Source organism: Patella vulgata, chromosome 2 (assembly GCF_932274485.2).
Source record: "Patella vulgata chromosome 2, xgPatVulg1.2, whole genome shotgun sequence".
NCBI classification, from domain to species: Eukaryota; Metazoa; Mollusca; class Gastropoda; family Patellidae; genus Patella; species Patella vulgata.
The window spans coordinates 53,606,129-53,619,065 of NC_065880.2; the positions used below are offsets into that span (position 1 = coordinate 53,606,129).

Genomic DNA, 12,937 nt, shown 5'->3' on the forward strand with positions numbered 1-12,937 from the left:
CCAAACAGGTCGTTCATGTTGATAACAACACGTATGCTTTGTAGTCGCCCCGTTACTTCTGCACGCAATGAGATAAATTTAGTAACATGTACAGTCACGCAGCCTGTGCGCTGCGTTCAACCAATCACGTTCCGGCTTGTTACACGTCTGCCGTAGTGGATATCAGACGACTGTCGATTGTAACTACCAAGACGCAAAATGGAGAATACCGATATCAAATTTGATGAGCGTTTAGTCGCTTTAGTCCGCGATCATCCTATGGTGTACGACTCAAAACACAAGGACTATAAAAATAAGAAAATGAAGGATGAAATTTGGAAATCCGTCGGACAAGAACTGGGATATTTAGGTATGTAAATACTGTGGAAGCACAATACATTTTAACGTTCAGTTTGTACACGTTCGGCTATCTCCATGTCGTTCAGTATTAAGCTTGGCTCGCCGCCAACAGAAAGGTCAGGTTAGTCGCGATCGCCAAGACTCGTTTATATTTACGATTAAGTAGGGCGACCATGACTTGCAGAAAGAAACTTGCCGTAGACGGTGAACACATTGGTAGCTTTCTTTTCGATATAAAATTTTTATCAAAACATTTGTGTACTATTGAGTAGGAATTTATTACAATGCACATATTTGTTGATTTTATTAATTTAATGTATTTAGAGTCGGCTAAAGCAGAAAACAAAATGTCGATCGACCTACACAGTGCAAGGCGAACAATATATAGCCTTTATTAAGTGACATTGACTTGTTCAAATTTTTGAAAGATTTCTTTCTATCATAACTGACTTTATATTGATTTTAACCATTACAATAACAGCTGGGTTAAACCTTAAAATAGATCCATCGGAAAATAGTAAAAAAAAAAAAATACATTTGTAAACATTTGTCGCTGCAACTTTTGCTGAGGTAGCGGCTATGTATGTGTATGCCTAGACCAAATCTTAACCCATGGCTTTAGAAAAACATAATCGAGGTCATTTCAAAACTAGCATAGTATTTAGCAGTGGGTTGGTGGCTCAGGAACGACAGAAAATGTCACGAATTTTACCAAACTAAATAACCAGAAAATGCCTCATGGCGGCCATCTTGAATATTTACATTTCCCTAAGGGTGGCAGCTTGTGGCATCATCTGGATTCTGAATCTACACATATTGAAGATATATTATATATAATCAATCAACAAACATCAGGTGGGCAATATTTCCAGGTTTGTCCATCTGCTGCTAAACTATATGGTATGATTTTCTTTCAATAATTCGCTTCCGCGTATGACTCATCAGCAGTGGAGGTAAACCGGAGATTGTTAGGCATTATTATCGAAACCACGTAACTTGACTCAATGACGGACCTTGTGATCTAAAGCACACGCGTTAAACCATTAACAATGCTACATCGACTTTTTTTTTTTTTTTTTTTTTTTAGTATAAACGGGTTTGAATTAAATAATGATTTTGGCACCCCGGGAGCAATCTTTGTGGGTCTTCGTAGGAATGCGTCACCCTACTTGGAACAAATGAAGACAATGTGTTATAATTAGTAAAATTGTAGATTATCCCGTAACGCTAGCCATGAGAATATTGATTATTATGTTCAACAAAGTGTTTTTATATTTACAGGAGATGATTGTCAGTATAGATGGCGCGTCATAAGAGATAGATATGTCAAGAAGAAGAAAGAAATGTTACGCCGACCGGGTGTACCAGAAGAAACGATCGTATCAACATGGAAACTCTATTATAACGTCGACGAATTTCTCAGTCCTTATATCGTGCACCGTAACAGATTACAGCCCGCGTACTACGATGACAACAATCAATTAATATTTATGAAGGAAGAAGATTCGGGTTCTCCTCATGTTTTGGACGAAGGTTCGACGCCCCCGTATGTGGCCTTCGAATCGGCCCTTGATGATTCGGTAGATGATGTTAATAGTGAAAGTGTTGTGGGAACAGATCAGAGACCGCCAAAACTTTCTCATTATAACAGTGACATACAAAGTGATGTTAGTGATTTTACTAGGGTTCACCAGAACGGTTTGATCAACCTTGATGATACCCTTCGACAGCTCCCCAATTCGAGAAAAAGAAGAGCCATTCAGAAAGAGGACGATTTAAGAATAATGAGTGTGGTCTCAAATGAAAGACAAAATGCCTTAGACGAAGAGGCTCATTTTGGATGCATTGTAACATCCACGCTAAGGCGACTCCCACCCAAACAGCGTGCATTAGGCAAACTTAAACTAACGGAACTCCTTTATAAATTAGAATTTCCAGAAGATAGCCCAATTGAACCCCTTTTACATCAAGAACACAAAATTTCCAATACTGCGGAAGATGAAAAAGAGTGATAATTTCGCCATAATAGTATGAAATACAGAATTATTTAAATATTTTCAGAAGTAAGCTTAATCTAAATCTTAAACCTACTTAATTAAAGTATTTATATTTTTAATTTTTAATCATTATATCAGTATATAAAACCTATCTCATTAAAACCTAATTTTTACAAGCATATCTTAATTATATTCTGTTTATTTCGTTGTTTTATGTTATAATGTATTGTTAATTGTTTACAATAAATGTTATTATAATTTTCCTTATTCATGGACATTCTATAGCAGTGTACTATTACACTCAATAATCCCCCCCCCAGTCGTTGTAAACGGCAGTATTTTTAACATAGTTATGTCGTCACCCCGTCGGTCTGTCCATTCATCGTCCACAATTGCTTATTATCAGATTGACTTGAAATTTATACACATTGTATTTGTGATCATGAATTTGATAAATCGTGTGTACCTCTAGAGGCTAAAGTCATCGTCCGTTGGACATACGGTGTTTCAACCATTTCTGATAATTACTAAGAGTTTGGCCCTTGACCAATTTGAAAATTCTTGTGTATGCTCTAGCTAAACGAACAGCTGTATCATCTGATTGCTGGCACATATTTTGTATGATAAATATTAGCACTAGGAAGAACTAGAATCTAACCAATTTTGATTATTTCTGATAATTATTTCATGAGATGTTACTCTTGAGCTGTATTAGTGTCCTCTAAATGCTCCCATTATCTATAAAAGGACTGTCGGACGACTTAACTGATGTTCGTTGCCAAGCAACGTATTCTATATTCAGACGACAGAAAAGAAAACATTCATGCTACCCCGTTCGTGTTTCCTGTTAGTATGTCGTTACAAACGAGATTGGGTTCAGTTATCTAAAGGTCCGTTCATACTACATCCGTATCCGTATCTGTAAATACGTGCGTGAAAACGTACTGGTATACTTTAGTCATTTTTAGAGAAAGGGTTGAAATAGAATCCGGCACGTATTGCGCACAAAAACAACTGCGTCCGTTAAGCCGGATTGATTGCTCCCAGAGCGTATTTTTGTAAAGTGCCAATCAGCGAGTACTTTCCCCTTATTACATCATCTCCCCAAATAGAAACTCAATCCATGTTATCTCTTCTGACAGACAATTCGGCCTTGAAAGCCGGACGTTTTCTATTTGAACGGCAAAACGCGGGTGCGGATACGGATGCGTATACGTTTATGGGTACGGATGTAGCATGAACCGAGCTTTAGTTTCTTTTGGTCAAGCTTTAGTTTCAGTATGGTGTTAACTATCATAGAGAGTTGGAAAGGCAGTGACAATTTATGAAGTATACAACGTTTGCCTAACCCATATACATTACAGTGCACACAACTGTAAGTTTTAAGGAATTTTTTTTTTGTAACCATGTGTTTTGCACGGGTAAAGCTACGAGAACGTAGCTAAAAACGTTGATGACCTGATGTGCTTGTTTATAGCTAGGATTGGGTGCTTTTAGTTCCAAGTGGCAAACTCAGTTTCTTTATTAATGCATGTAACATCTTAAAAACAAGATAATTTTATACTTTTATAACTAATTAAACTTACAGAGGCCAATGTAGTGGTACAACCTATCGCCTAACTCCGAATATTCGCGTTTAAATAGATGAAGCGTTGTTTTTAACCGACATACACCGTCATACATCTCCCGTTTTAAAAATGGCGTTCTCAGTTAGGGCTTAACGCCTCGAATTTAAATATGATGATTATACCTGGTTAATTATAGTTGGATGTGGCAGAAATATTATTAATAACAATAATCAATCGTCGTTTTGATGAAAAATATTGTCAATTTTGTTTACTGAGGCCCGATGTGATTTGCGTTGGGCTTTGCTACATGGAACTATATAAAACCATCTCTTATCTCGTAACACGGAGGGTTGAGAGATGAGGTTTGTTTTAACGGCACATATATACATATTTTTGCAAATAATGGCACTGTCCTTTCAGAAAAAAAGCTTTTTTTTTGTTTGTTCTAAAGTGTTCACTGATTGATAAGGATCAAGTTCATCTCAAAATTATATTTTCTTCGGTGCTTCTATTTGTCCAAGTAAAGAAAAGTAGTGGTTTGGCTATCATTTCTTTGACTTTGATAAAGCAAGATTCGAAAAAACATCGAAAGCTATGCCTTCTCAGTGACATCAGCAATTTAGCTTCCTATAGACCGTGTCAGCTGAGATTCATCCATTTCAATATTTGCCGTTGGGGACGTGCTTACTTTTATTCTCTTATGCAAACACAAGTCGACTAATCACGTGACTTAGAAAATGACAAACTCGTGTTTGTGCGTGCCGTGTATTTACACGTGGATTGGCTATAATCATTTGACCCTTGTCTATCGATCAGCACATGTACACTCAAGTGCTGACGTCACAACCATGACCTGACATCTGAGCACATTGACATAAACTTTACCACTGCTTGTTCGATCCTTTGAAGTTTGATGTCAACAGTTTCTGTTTGGATTTTAGCGTGCGTTTATAAAACTGTTTTTGTTCAAAGCTAGCAACCAAACAAATTTTCATGCAATCATCGTTTTGTTATTGTTGAAAGTTAGCGATGTCATTTTGCTGTCTGCACGAATCGTCTAGTATCAAAACATGTCAGACATTTGTTTGGTCCAACTTTTTGCCATCTGATTTTTTATTTATTTTGCCATTTCAATATATCACCAGCTGATGATATGGTCGGCTCATCAAAGGGTTGTTATAATTAGACAGACATTGATCTGCAGTATACGATAAAATAACCGGTTCTTAGTTTAGAAGGTTAAAGGAGGCAACTCAATATCATCCATGCGCACAGTCTTCGACACTGCAAACAAGACTTATTGGTCAGTTTAAATCAACATTGATGCTGTTATCTTAGCGTAAAAAGATGGGCTTCTGATATCCAATATTTAACACAATATGAAAATATTAAAATTAGCACAAGATTCGCGTGCCAATAGAATACTTCCGAGCGCCATTTGTAATGAAGCGACTCGATGAACGAGGCTAAACATACCTTAAAGGAGAATGCTACCGGTGTAGAATCGAATAACCAGACGCCAAAGGCAGTCATTCAATTTGGACTCTTCGCATATTTTGCCGAACACAACTGATTAGAAATTACAGTAAAAACAGAAACGATTTGAATATGAATCAGTTTATATAAATTCATATTACATTATTATATGCGTTGCGACCCACTTGTGTCCATTTTTAGGTGCCAAAGAATATGGATTTAGCTCCTTTAAACATAGATTATGCAAGAGCTAAATCTGCCTATTGCAGGTCTTTCTGTAGGCCTGAAATGGCCTGAAATGTTATCTAAATTATTAATTAGGCATTAATTAAAGATACATTATGTACGATTTAGATAAAGAGCTTACCATTATTGCTATAATAGCTCAAAAATAGATAATGCAAAATGAAAATATTGAAAATTTAATTCAAATTACTTCAAGTTATCACTGTTTGTAGTTTTGACAAGATGTGTGCATAGTGGTAACCAGAGCACTGGTATATTCGAGACTTAGCCTCGCTTTCCCATTTTTAAATTAAATTTTTAAATGGCAAACCGTTCTAATCTAGTTAACATCTCGGGTATCCGATGCCATCGAGAGTTGATTATGGTCTTGTTTTGTTAATAAATGTCTAATTAATAGGTTACATAACATTTCAGGCCTAGATGAAGACCTGCAATAGTCAGATTTAGTTCTTGCATAATGTATGTTTAACGTATCCAGACCATAATCAACCCTCGATGTCATCGATAGCCTGCGATATTCACTGGATTTGAATCCGATCTGCTGCTCAACGCTCATTGATGATTTAATCCAAAAATGGATAATCGTGACTGTTTTTTTATCGTACCGACTTCAGTAATGACGATCGAGGCTATGCCTAAAATTCGATCGCTAATATCTCGTTTCAGAGTTGAGCAATTTGACTGAAATTTTTAGCATATCCCCTTTACATTATCTAGTTTTTAACTAGCTCTTTATCTAATCTCCCATAATGCCCCTTTAATGAAGATGATCTAAATACACACTATCCATAACGGGTTTTGTTCACGAGCTAGAGTATGCCTACCCATTAAAGAACCCTGATATCACCCCTCAGTGGTTTTGTATGGCAGGGATACTACTTCGCGTGATTGCATTGGATTTGTTTCGTGCATTTAAAACTCGTCCCGTCTTTATCCATTCTTTCATAGTTACATTTACCTTTATCCAAATGATCTACACGAAGTACATATATATAAATATCAAAAATATGAAACTAACATATCCTCCAATCATTATTAGATCAATATAGTAGTTGCATAATGTTTTAATATAATAGTGAGACACGTTTTAAATCAGAAGCTGATATCACCATAAAAAATGACTTGTCTGAAAAATTCTATGATGACTCACATAATCAATAACTAAAGAATGTATGTTATTGGAAGTCTAGGATTAATTATGAACATGACAAAATCTAGGTGTGGACATATTTCTTTTTTTTACATAAATGTTAAAGTGTTTAATCATCATTTGAGAGACGTTTAATCCGCTGAGAACTACAATAATATTGTAAAAACTGGTTCCTAAAAGAAATATCAGCCCGAATATGGTTCAGTTGCGTTCAATAATTACAAAGATATGGTGAATTGAAAATTTATCAACATTGGGTATGCCCTGCAAACGATATTAACTGGAAATGGTCAGCGCAAGTCAGTGCTATCTACAATCTCCGCGAAAATCTTTGATGGACCGTGAAATGACAATCAGTGTTTTGGGGGCTTTTTTTATAAACAATATTTTTTCAGAAACTGAGGGGAACGGGGAACAGGCAAAGCCTATATAAACCCCTTTCCCGGATACAAATAAATTACATAATATTACAATATATTGAAAAACAAAGAAGAAAAAGGGAATAGATAATATGTATGTACACATAACCCAATAACAATATTTACACGTAAACATAAATTTGAAATAATTAAAATCGGCTATTTTTTAAAATTTAAAACTTTCGGGGTTTTTTTTTCAATAAAATTATGCACCAGGTTAAATATTGACACATTTTCGTCGTATGTTAGTGTTTCCGGTCCATATAGTAGCACTTTAATGTTTTGCTGTGTCGGAGGTAAAGTGTCCATTGTTCTATGGCAAGCATCTGAATACGAGGAACATATAAGGAGATAGTGAGTGATAACGATCTTCTATTGTATTACTACATAAACATTCGGGAGTATTTGAAATATGTCTTGTAAATTTATCAAAATTTAGAGTATGTATAATTTTATTTTTACGTTTGCCAATATAATATTCGGATCATGTTTAGGGAGTTCTTGTTTAAATTATGAGAGTGATAAGACAGTTGTTATAGACGGATTTAGGCTGTTCCAGAGTTGGATAGCTGATGGAAAGAATATTTCATCTAATTCTGGTTTACTTCTAAGATTATATGGGGATGTTTTTAATTTAATGTGGTTGGATAAATAATTTCATTCAAAGGAATAATACCAGTTTCCAGATAGAGTAAACGGTGGCTAGTTCCCTTTACAGCCCCACAAATAGTGCGGAAGGCGTCAAGTTGAAGGTGTTCTAGTTGTTTCGCTAGGTGATCAGTGCAACTGTCCCAAATAATGTCGAAATGCGGTAGTATATAAGAATTGTAAATAATGAAAAGAGATTTTCTATTTAGCCTGTACTTTAGGGATCTTAAACAATTGATTAATTTTGATACTTTATTACAAATATTATTTATGTGGATATCCCATTTAAAGATACATTATGGGAGATTCGATAACGAGTTGGCAGTTCTCACTATAATAGTTAAAAACTAGATAACGTAAAGGCAATTTGCTGAAAATTTCATTCAAATTGATCCACTATGAACCGAAAACTAAGCGAATGAAATTTCTGCCTAGCCTCGGTCATCATTACTAAACAGCACGATAAACAGCATAGTCTCGATTATCTATTTAATCGTTTAATCGAGAAGGAAAGTTATGCAGTAAATCGGATCACAATCCACTTAAGATCGCAGGCTAGCGGTGCCATCTAGAGCTGATTCTGGTCTGGATAAGTTAATTAATGTCTAATTAATACTTAAGATAACATTTCAGGCCTAAAGAAAGACCTGCAATAGACAGATTTAGCTCTTGCATAATGTATGTTTAAGTTTGTACATCACTTATTTTAACAGTGTCCATAAAAAGTGGTGGTATGTTATTGTGTGGTTTGATAGATATTGTTAGTGATTCTGTTTTTGTGGGGTTGAAGGAAACTTTTTCCTACTAACGGACCTCTTGGGATATTTTACAAATCTCTGAGGACCTCCACATATGCGATAGACGTAGCATATTATGCGAGGTAGGGTTTAAGCGCATGTAATCTCTTTTCACTATACATCTTTGATAAATCCTAAAATGGACCATCTTAATCGTAAAAATTAAGGCATGAAACAAACATGAATAGAACAGTGTGTACTTTGATTACATTATACATTCCTGTTTGACTACAATTCAGCCACATAGCAAGATGATCGCCATTCCTAATATACTATTCAAAAAAAGTAGGGGATATTTGATTTTTAAGTATTATTAAAGTCACCTAATGAAACTGACGAAGAAACAAATGACAAAATGAAATGAAGTTCACATTCATCGATTTATTCCAAATGATCGTTAGACTAAGTAAGGCACAGACTGACCATTATAAGGGTAAAATGTTACCCGGGGTCAAACAGCAAAGTTACCACAGCATCACAACCAAGTCAGTAACGGGTAAATCCTCCTCTGTTTGCCAAACAAGCATTGATCCGACGTGGCATACTCCTAATGAGACGTCTAAGGTCATTTTGGTCCAGATTGTCCCATTCCTGTTGCAACGCAGCAGCAAGTTCTTGGACATTGGCAGGACGTTGTTGACGTTGACGTAACCTCTGTCCAAACATGTCCCAGACATGCTCGATGGGGGAGAGGTCGGGACTCAGTGCTGGCCAAGGTAATGTGGTGATGTTCTGTTGTTGGAGGTAACCTGTAACGATCCTGGCCCTGTGACATCTTGCGTTGTCATCCTGGAAGATGAAACGGCGGCCATGACGTCGTGCGAACGGCACAACATGGACTGCCAAGATGTTGTCCCGGTAGTACTGGCCTGTAACACGCCCTGCAACAACATGTAAAGCCGTTCTTCCAGCAACAGTGATGCCTCCCCACACCATAACAGAACCACCCCCAAATCGATCATGTCTGATGACGTTAACGTCTTGGAAGCGCTCGTTTCGACGACGCCACACCCTCCTACGTCTGTCCAAAAAATCAACAGTGAACCTTGACTCATCTGAAAACATCACATTGCTCCAGCGTCGATTATCCCAGTGTTGACGATCCCTACACCAACGACGTCTTGCCTGAATGTGATGATCTCTCAAACAAGGGATCACGCGAGGGCGTCGGGCGCGAAGGCGACCCCTATGCAGTCGATTCCGAATCGTCTGGCCACTCACTCTCACACCAGTGTCTGTTTGCTGTGATGACACGATTTGGGTAAGCCGACGCATATCAAAATTTGTTTTCTGGTCACTAAAACAATTAAACTGATGTTTCCACCCTGGAATTCAATGCCACAATGACTGTAACATTCAAAGTCAGAGTCGTGCAAATCTTGGGTTGGACCCCCATGATGATCCCAAGCATCACCTGCATTCCATGCGGTAGCTATTGGTGCGTTTGGGCGCCACATGTAACTGGAAATGTTTCTTCTGTTAGGTTCTATAGTGACTTTTTTCGTAGTCATTTGCATATTTTAGTATTATGCCCCCAAAATCAAATATCCCCTACTTTTTTTGAATAGTATATGTGACTGTGAACAAATCCGCTACTGAAATTCATTGTCCGAATACTAACAATTACATTCTGAATTTTACTTTATCTTCTTTTTGAGGATCCCGTTTTCCACCGAGCCCCCCCTCCCTTGCTCAGCTACATAACAAACATTGTAAAACAACACTTTCACGAGAAAAGCGTCATGGTCGTGTCCTTTATCGTGGGCTGGTGTGATAGGAAGGGCATTCAAAGCGCGAGATAATGATATAGACATATGTGATATCACAATTAATGCTTTTCATCAATGAAATTGAATCACAATGTGATCCTATTAATTCATAATAAAAGTGACGTCAAACGGAGTGTTGGATTTCTCTCTTTAAAAAGCTCGGTGTGTAAGTCTGCCTACGTAATTTGGAGACGATGATGGCATCATATATTGTCAACTGTCAAATTTTCTTGACAGGAACCTGGCAAACCCCCTCCTGCAAAAAATATTGAAAAAGTTCGTGCATTACCATGTTTTTATTAAGTATAGAATAAATAAACACAAGGGCATGTATGGACTATTTCTTTTCTTTTTTCTCTTTTTCTCTTATTTAGTAACATTCAATTACTTTTTTGAATTATCAGATATCCTCTCACAGCCTCACATAACAACTTTTGGTCTTTGAACGAATTATTTGTTAGCAGAAATTCGCCCGTGAATCTTATCACTCGTCATTTCGGTCAGTTCTATAGAAGGATAACTCGTGTTTACCTTTTGCATTCGTCACTTCGCTTTCTTGAAATCTTCATAACGCATCTATCGTGGCAATCTCTGTGTTAAAATTAGATTTGGAACGTGTTTAACCAGTTCTATCACGTGATAATGACTGACACCAATATTGTCCTTTAACACCGTGGATAGGTGTGTTTGCATATATATTATCGAAGCAAGGGTTACGAGCTCGTTAACCATTTCTTCGTCTTACCATGGTCAAGCAGCCTTTTCTATTCGATATCTACTCTGAGGCCGGTCTCTGAAAGACTTTTATCTAGGGCCCGGGTCCATGTAACTGCCTACGTAAGTTGTTAGGACTCGATAAGTCGTCCCGGGAATTCAAGTCTGCCGTTGTTCTTTGATTTAAAACCCCCATTGCATTGACTATTTTGATTGATCTTCCAGCGAACCTATAGTAGAACACTGAAAACAACCACACGCAATCGCTGTCAAGTGTGGTAATTGTTTATCATAGTTACTATTTCCTTAAGAATATGATGAACTTCGGGTGTTATTTTAGGGACAGATCGAACTAAAAATTTAAAAAAGATTCTAACCCAAAATCATATAAGCCATGGTTCGACCTAATACTCAATTGTAAAACCTTTTACGTCTAATACGTTTCTGAGATGGTTAAAGCTTAGTTGACACAAACTTTTCCAAATGTTTCTACAAACAATATTATCGAAACAATCGGATTTTTTTTTCTCGTTTTCTTCTCTTTTTTGGTGATATGTCAATAACTTTTATGTCATAGTATTAAACAATGTCGTTTTTTCTTTATCAGTCACACGTGCCAGATCCGGACATCTGCCAAAACTGAAGCAAGTGCACAACATAATGACCTCATATGACGGAGGGCAAGAAACAATGGCACATTATTAACATATTGTCAGAATTGTCATTAAATAAAATGTCCAAATGATAACAGGAAGATCTCAAATGATGACAGGAACATTAACTTATCTTTTAAAACCGGTATATAGTCCCTAAAGCATTCACAGCGGAACACTAGATATCGGTAGAATTCATCCTCGTATGTCCCAAATGCTTCACTTTGATTTTGAGAGATTCTAACGCGTCGACAGAAAAGTTTTCGGAAACAGATGGGCGAAAACCAGGCGTATACCTATCGAATTAACAAATCTTTGATATAAATAACAAGTTTAGTCTTTTAAAAAATGTGTTGACTAGACTTTAGATTACATCACATACATTCCATTTGTAAGATTTGTAAATCGATTATTGTTACTATAGCAATAAGGTGGTTCCATACAAACACTGAGTAATGCACCTCCAGCACGCTTTGTTTTCTTCACAGTCGGGATTGACAATCTGCTGTGCAATACATTAGGTTTACTTGGATACTCCAATGGAAAATGTATGATTTAAAAGAAAATGTTACATTCGATGCCAAGTAAACTAAGTGATTTGAACATTTTGAAGATGCATTTACCTAATAATAACATTACTCACAAAGCCATCGAATAAATATGTACGTTTATGTCTTTGATTTGAATACACATGTATAGATTTATGACAGGCTTACAATGCCACAGGAAGATGTACTGTTAATGAGAGTTTCCTTATGGAAAGGATGAAACTACAGTTTTAGATTCGTGAAACTCTCAGTCTTCACCTATAGGGTTGCGGTAATCGACGTGATTAAATATGAACAAAACTTATGTTCGTGTCACATCGACTTACCAGCATGGTGAATTGGAGTCACACAAATCGTTCATGCTCGCATGCTTTCTTTACTTCATCATACTTGTTTCCTTTATTATATAATGAGTTATCGTTCTTTTTTAAAATTATAATAATCATGGCATTTTAAACAATGGTTAAAATGAAAACCATTAATAATTACTAAAATGTATTTTCTGATGTACAGGCCTATACCTTCACATTTTATCAAGAAAATTTCTTGGGTATTTGCCTTTTTCATTGCTTTAGTAATCGGGCAATTGGCCACTGAATATTTTGCTTACTTG

At 36.5% G+C, this 12,937-nt stretch overlaps 1 long non-coding RNA gene across 1 annotated transcript; it reads left to right on the forward strand.

The window, feature by feature from the left end:
- On the forward strand, nucleotides 1–2,599 carry LOC126812371 (uncharacterized). Its single transcript, XR_007675898.1, has 2 exons — nucleotides 1–349; nucleotides 1,621–2,599. It is a non-coding gene; the product is annotated as an uncharacterized LOC126812371 (long non-coding RNA).
- The last annotated feature ends 10,338 nt before the right edge of the window (nucleotides 2,600–12,937 follow it).